This window comes from Eriocheir sinensis, unplaced genomic scaffold (assembly GCF_024679095.1).
Source record: "Eriocheir sinensis breed Jianghai 21 unplaced genomic scaffold, ASM2467909v1 Scaffold1208, whole genome shotgun sequence".
Lineage (NCBI taxonomy): Eukaryota > Metazoa > Arthropoda > Malacostraca > Decapoda > Varunidae > Eriocheir > Eriocheir sinensis.
The window spans coordinates 39,334-45,878 of NW_026110528.1; positions in this window are offsets into that span (position 1 = coordinate 39,334).

Genomic DNA, 6,545 nt, shown 5'->3' on the forward strand with positions numbered 1-6,545 from the left:
TTTACCAAATCATTGAGAATTTTTTACAAACTCAGACCACCAGTGTTTGAGTGTTCTTATTGGTACTACAAATGTTTGTACATACTTTGGGTGTATAGCACACTTTCCAGCCATTTCTTCAGTTTATAGTCCTCTGTTCTTTTAAAAAAATTCCGGGCTGGCGTGCTAGCCATTGTGGGGTTCCCTCGGGAGCCCAACCAGGTAAGAACCACTCCACTCAGGCCCCACCCCACTCCACTCCACCCCGGTAGGGTCATCTCTGGATAAGAGGTGACGAGCACACCTATCACTACCGTAGGGCAGACAGGCGTCTTTCTCGCACAGCCGCTGCAACTCACATAGCCCCTAGAGCAGATGAAGAAACACTCGATCTAGGACTAGATTCACTGCCGCCTAAAAATTCTTGTCCAACACTCTCTCCAATCACGCTCTTCCTTTCCTTGTACACTCCACTGACATCCTACACTTTGCCCACAGGTAATCCTCACACTTGAATACATCACTACATACCTGCTATTTGCTAGCACAGCCACGAAAGGCTCCACAGTGTTGCCAGATGGTCCCGGTAAAATTTCAGGAGATCTGTTGCCAAAATTTCTGGAAATTTCAAAAAAATTCTGACAATGTGCTGCGGCACATAAAAAATAACCAAACCAAACCTAACTTACCTAACCAAACCTAACCTAATTGTTTTCACAACATTTCTTTGTTTTTTCCATACTCGTTTTGGTAAATATATAGATTATGCCCGGGTCTGAATCTTATTATTTGTACCTCTCTACTGTTTCCTGGGATAAAAACGAGTATCAAAATACCAAAGAAATGTTGTGCAAATACTTAATTACGTTAGGTTTGGCGTATACGGCCAACCTTCTTGATCGGTTACATGGCTGGCTGAGCGACAATTCAGATTTTCATTGTATGTATTACAAGAATTAAATATTATCTTTTTAATTAGAAGTTACGCAGTGTAATACTTATCAAGTATGCAACTCTTTTACTGGGATATTAAAAGCAATTGTATACCTATATTGTTTGCCGATGTATTTACATTTTTGTGTACGCTTTTACAACAGAAGAGATACAAGAAGTACACACACACACACACACACACACACACACACACACACACACACACACTGACTGTCTGTCAGGGAGCTTTTTGCTCGGCAGGCTATAGCTAGTAATATGTAAAATAGATTCATATGTATAGGCTACACATGTGATTTATTATTAGCAATAAATTTACTTACACACACACACACACACACACACACACACACACACACACACACACACACACACACACACACACACAATGCCTGTAAATCAGTATAAAGACACACAATCCCTGTGTCACAGCCTTAATTTGAACTAGAATAGTAGATATAAAACTAAGAAATTAAACAAATACTAATACTGCAAATAAGACACAGCCATTGGACTGACATACACCTAGTGAGTATATATATATATATATATATATATATATATATATATATATATATATATATATATATATATATATATATATATATATATATATATATATATATATATATAATTTACCTTTTGAGTCACATACAATGGACTAGCATACAGGTATCTGAGATATGTAACAATATCATCTTGACTAAAAGACAGCCTTTGGACAGGCACTGTAGCTACAGGTAAATATAAGAAATAGAAAGCATATAAATAATATGTACTACATTATGAGGTAGTGTACAGCCTTATTGACTGCTATACAACTACATATACAGATCATATAATATCATCATAACCAAAAGACAAAGCCTTTGAACTGGCACTGTAGTAACTGGTAAATATAAGAAAGAGATAGCACATACATACTATGTACTACATATGAAATAGTGTGCAGCCTTACTGACTGCTATAGAACTACATACACTACAGATAATATAGTATCATCATAACCAAAAGACACAGCCTTTGAACTGGCACTGTAGCAACAGGTAAATATAAGAAACAGACAGCATATAAATAATATGTACTCCATAATGAGGTAGTGTACAGCCTTACTGCCTGCTATACAACTACATATACTGATAATATAATATCATCATAACTATAAGACACAGCCTTTGAACTGGCACTGTAGTAACAGGTAAACATAAGAAACAGACAGCATATAAATAATATGTACTACATATGAGGTAGTGTATAGACTTATTGACTGTTATACAACTACATATACATATCATATAACATCATCATAACCATAAGACACAGCCTTTGAACTGGCACTGTAGTAACAGGTAAACATAAGAAACAGACAGCATATAAATAATATGTACTACATATGAGGTAGTGTATAGACTTATTGACTGCTATATAACTACATATACAGATCATATAATATCATCATAACCAAAAAACACAGCCTCTGAACTGGCACTGTAGCGACAGGTAAATTCAAGAAATACAAAGCATATGAACTGCCACAGTAGCAACAGCTAAATATATAAATAGAAAGCATATAAATAATTGCACTACATATGAGGCACAGCACATCCTGTTTTGACACACACACACACACACACACACACACACACACACACACACACAGAAACACACACCATGCTGCAAATACCAAAATATAATGATATCATTCCCTATGTGTAACAAAATATGTTCTCCGTACAATTACCTTTGGCAGAAAAATATTGTAAATTAAGGTCAGTTTGTAGTTCTTTGGACATGTATAAAATATTACATATCATATTGCATAGTGCTTGGACAAAATAAAAATAAAAAAAGGCTATCATCCTTCCTCTTATGACATTATGTACAAAACCTTAATTAAATGTAAGCTACAGTAATGAATACTGATTTTATGGTGATCTTACAGATCTTCCTCATCACTATCAACACCCTCCCTGGCTACACTATCCTTTTTGTAAATATCACTATTCATCAAATTTACCATTCCTGATGGAAGTGCAAAGTTGTAGCAGTTTTTGTCTTTGGTTAGTCTTTTGGTGTGTAAAATTCCAGTTATGGTCTTTGTTGACAACCTGTTTCGAAGTTTTGTTTTCATTCTGTTTATTTCTGAAAAGACTCTCTCCACAGTTGCACTGGAGTGTGGAAGACACAACAAATTTAGCATAAACATGGAGAGATTAGGAAACATGGGATCACCATTTCCTGACTTTGCATTTTTTACTGACAACCAGAACTTTATTGGAGATTCACATTCGCCTGAAACTAACTCACTATTTCTCAGGAGCCGCCATTCACTATCAATGGTCTGAACATTACCCTCATTAGCAAGTGTTGGGAATGATGACATGAGGGGAGCAATTGATGGCAAAGATTTGGCTTGGACAACTTTGGGATCTAAAGCCTCTAATTGCTTAAAGGTGTCATCACTGAAAGAAAATCTTTTCCTGATTTGTGTTGTTCCTTCAATGTAAAATGCTAGGCAGCATTTTTGAAACTCCTGAACTGCCTGAGGTGGAATGTTCTGCTGTTGAGAAAGAGCCATTCTAACTTTAGCACCTAAATAGATAGAAGCGAGGGGCTTGAATTTATGGGGGTCACTGAGTGCAATCTTGCTCAGTGGTGTCTTCTCCAAGTACTTTTCATCTAAATAGCATTCAGCCAGAGTTTTGAAGGAGAGAGATACTGACTTATGCATGACATGAATTTGAGTACACTCTGACTGCATGAGCTTATTTAGGGAATTAAATTAGGGCAATACAAAGTCTAAAAAGAGGAAATACAGTTTGGTTAATGGATGTTTTAGTTTCTCAAGAATGTTCTGACAAGCATGTAGACTTTCTGTGAAAGCAGCTTCAGTGAAGTAGAGGGTTAGTGCATCATATTGCTCTAATAGTCTGGAAACAACCATATGCAGTGACAACCAACGAGTCTGGCTTGGATGCAAGAGTTTATGTGGTTTGACATTTACAAAAGCCTGAAACTCTTTCAATGACCCAATTCTCTTAGGACTGCACTGAATAAAACTGAAAATGTCACGTGCTAGGTCCTCTATACTTCTTGGCAATTTCAAACAGGCATAAGAGGCACATAATGCAAAAGTGTGGCAAATACATTTCATGATAAACAGTCCATCTACATCATTTTTCAAACGTGAAGAAAGAGAATTGTGTGCCCCTAGCATTGCATTTGCCCCATCAGCAGCAAATCCAATCATATTTTGCTTATAATCAATTTGATTATCTCTGAAAAAATTAACCACATTATTGTACAGTGCTATAGCTGTTGCATCCTCCAACTGAATCAAGCCGAGAAAACAGTCCTTTACCTCATCATCTACTAAAGTCCGTGCCACCATGCATAGATGCTTAATACACCCCTTATCTGTGCTTTCATCCACAATAAGAGAGAACTTAGAGCTCTGCAAATGTGTTATCAACTGCTTACTGCTCTCTCTCCCAGTCACATTGTTGATCAGTGATGTTAGTTTTGTTCTACCACATTTAATTTGTTTAGCTATCTGTGAATCTGGGCACTTGACTATTGCCAGCGCACACCAGCCGTACCTGTGCCAGGCTCTACCATAGTCCTGTCCCCCACCGCAGAGGCAAAATATAACAACAACAACAACTTGTACCTGCTCATTCTGAGGACGACTGTAAGTCAAAATATAAAGAACAAATTACTCCTACCCAATCTTGGGTTTCCCTGCACCATCATACAACTAACTTGTCACACACTGTCACTACAATGACTGTTGTGAGTCCTGTGGGAGCAGCTTCATATCTAGGATCTATGACATTTCTATGGAAAGAAAGAGGGGAAAAAATTATTCACTATTTCAAACAAATTGAATACAAAATACACATGGGTAATATCACGCAATTACATACTAGATAATACTGCATTAAGTCACTGAGCCACAGAAGTGGTCCTCGTTATAGCATCATTTAGGCATAATTGTGGGGACAGTGGACCTATTATTAGTCCCAACCACATATGGGGTCGTCAAAATTCCAGCATTAATGATTTCATAATTAACCTTAGGTGGCCCTACCTATTTGCATCCAGGCCTTACTGGGGGCATGCCTATCATATAGTAGTAAAGAAATGGCCTATATTTATGTCTTATGTATTGTTATGTCACTATTTTGCTGAGTAATATAAGACATGAAAATTAGGCATTTCCTTACTATTTAATGAGGTGAATATTGTTACACATAACTTAATACTCATGAAAAGGATAAAATGGCTGGCACAGCGTGCTAACCAACCTTCAAACAATGACTGGCTGCAGTTGAGACTGCCTAGAAGTTTTACTTTTGTGTCACTGATCTCACATTCTTACAAAACCTTCCATCCATCCATCCATAGCCTGACATCTGTTCCCAAATTGGAGCTCCCCACGCCATGGCCCAGAGTAGCAGACAACCACACGAACTGTGTGGGCGACCACTTCCCATTCTGGGCCATGACACCATAAGGGGGGGTAGTCATGGCACAGTGCTCAGCATTATCATTGAGCCTGTGCCACAAGTGGGACTATAAACGTTAGAGGAGAATGGGCAGGTCCCCAGCCTAGCGCCACCTTCAACAGCAGAGATGTAGAACAAGAGAAAGACTTGTCTGACTCAAAGCATATGGAAATTTGTTATATGCCGATGTGCTCTATATTGCAGGTCAAATTACTGCCATAGACTATACATAGAAAATTACCAAAATAAGTTTCAAATCCCTACCTTATATATACAATTCATCAGTCTGAATCCACGCTGGTCACACTGCTATCCTTGGAGTCTGTGCGGAGGGGCTTGCTGCGGTCCTGTGAGCAAAAGAAAGATTATTCACTATTCAAAATATCTCAAATACAATAATTCTGTGTCTTTAATAATTACTTGAGATTTCGTCAACTCTGATGTCTTTAAGGAATAAAAAATTAATAAACATCACAATCAGAAATGCAAACAATGATAACAATGAAATTAATGACATTATATATATATATATATATATATATATATATATATATATATATATATATATATATATATATATATATATATATATATATATATATATATATTATAGAGAAAGCCATAAACAATTTAAATTGAGCCCTTACCTTGAATCGATATCCACCTTGTTTACTAGGTGCATGTTTCAACAATTTACCCACCACTTCATCAAATTCTATTTGACTTATTCTTGGGTCAATTTTGCGACTCGTTCCTTTAACAATTAGAAACAAGCATGCCATGAAATTAATATGCATCAACAATTATTTATGCGAAGTTTAAAATGCAGAACTTATACATGATAGTTTTGGATTTGTGTAATTCTTTTCCGGTTCAGAATTAATTATAACAACAAGCAGTTTAGTTGATACAATGAATGGAACTGAAGTGTCTGTACCAATTCAAGCTATTAATCCATATATAACAGTATTACATTCATGTGTTAAAAAAATGTCATGGAAACATTGTAAGATTTGAAAACTGAAACATGTCTTGAGACACATTTAGGACATGTATAATCCAATGGTGACGAAAACAAGGGCTTGCATGGACACAGAAGTATATTCT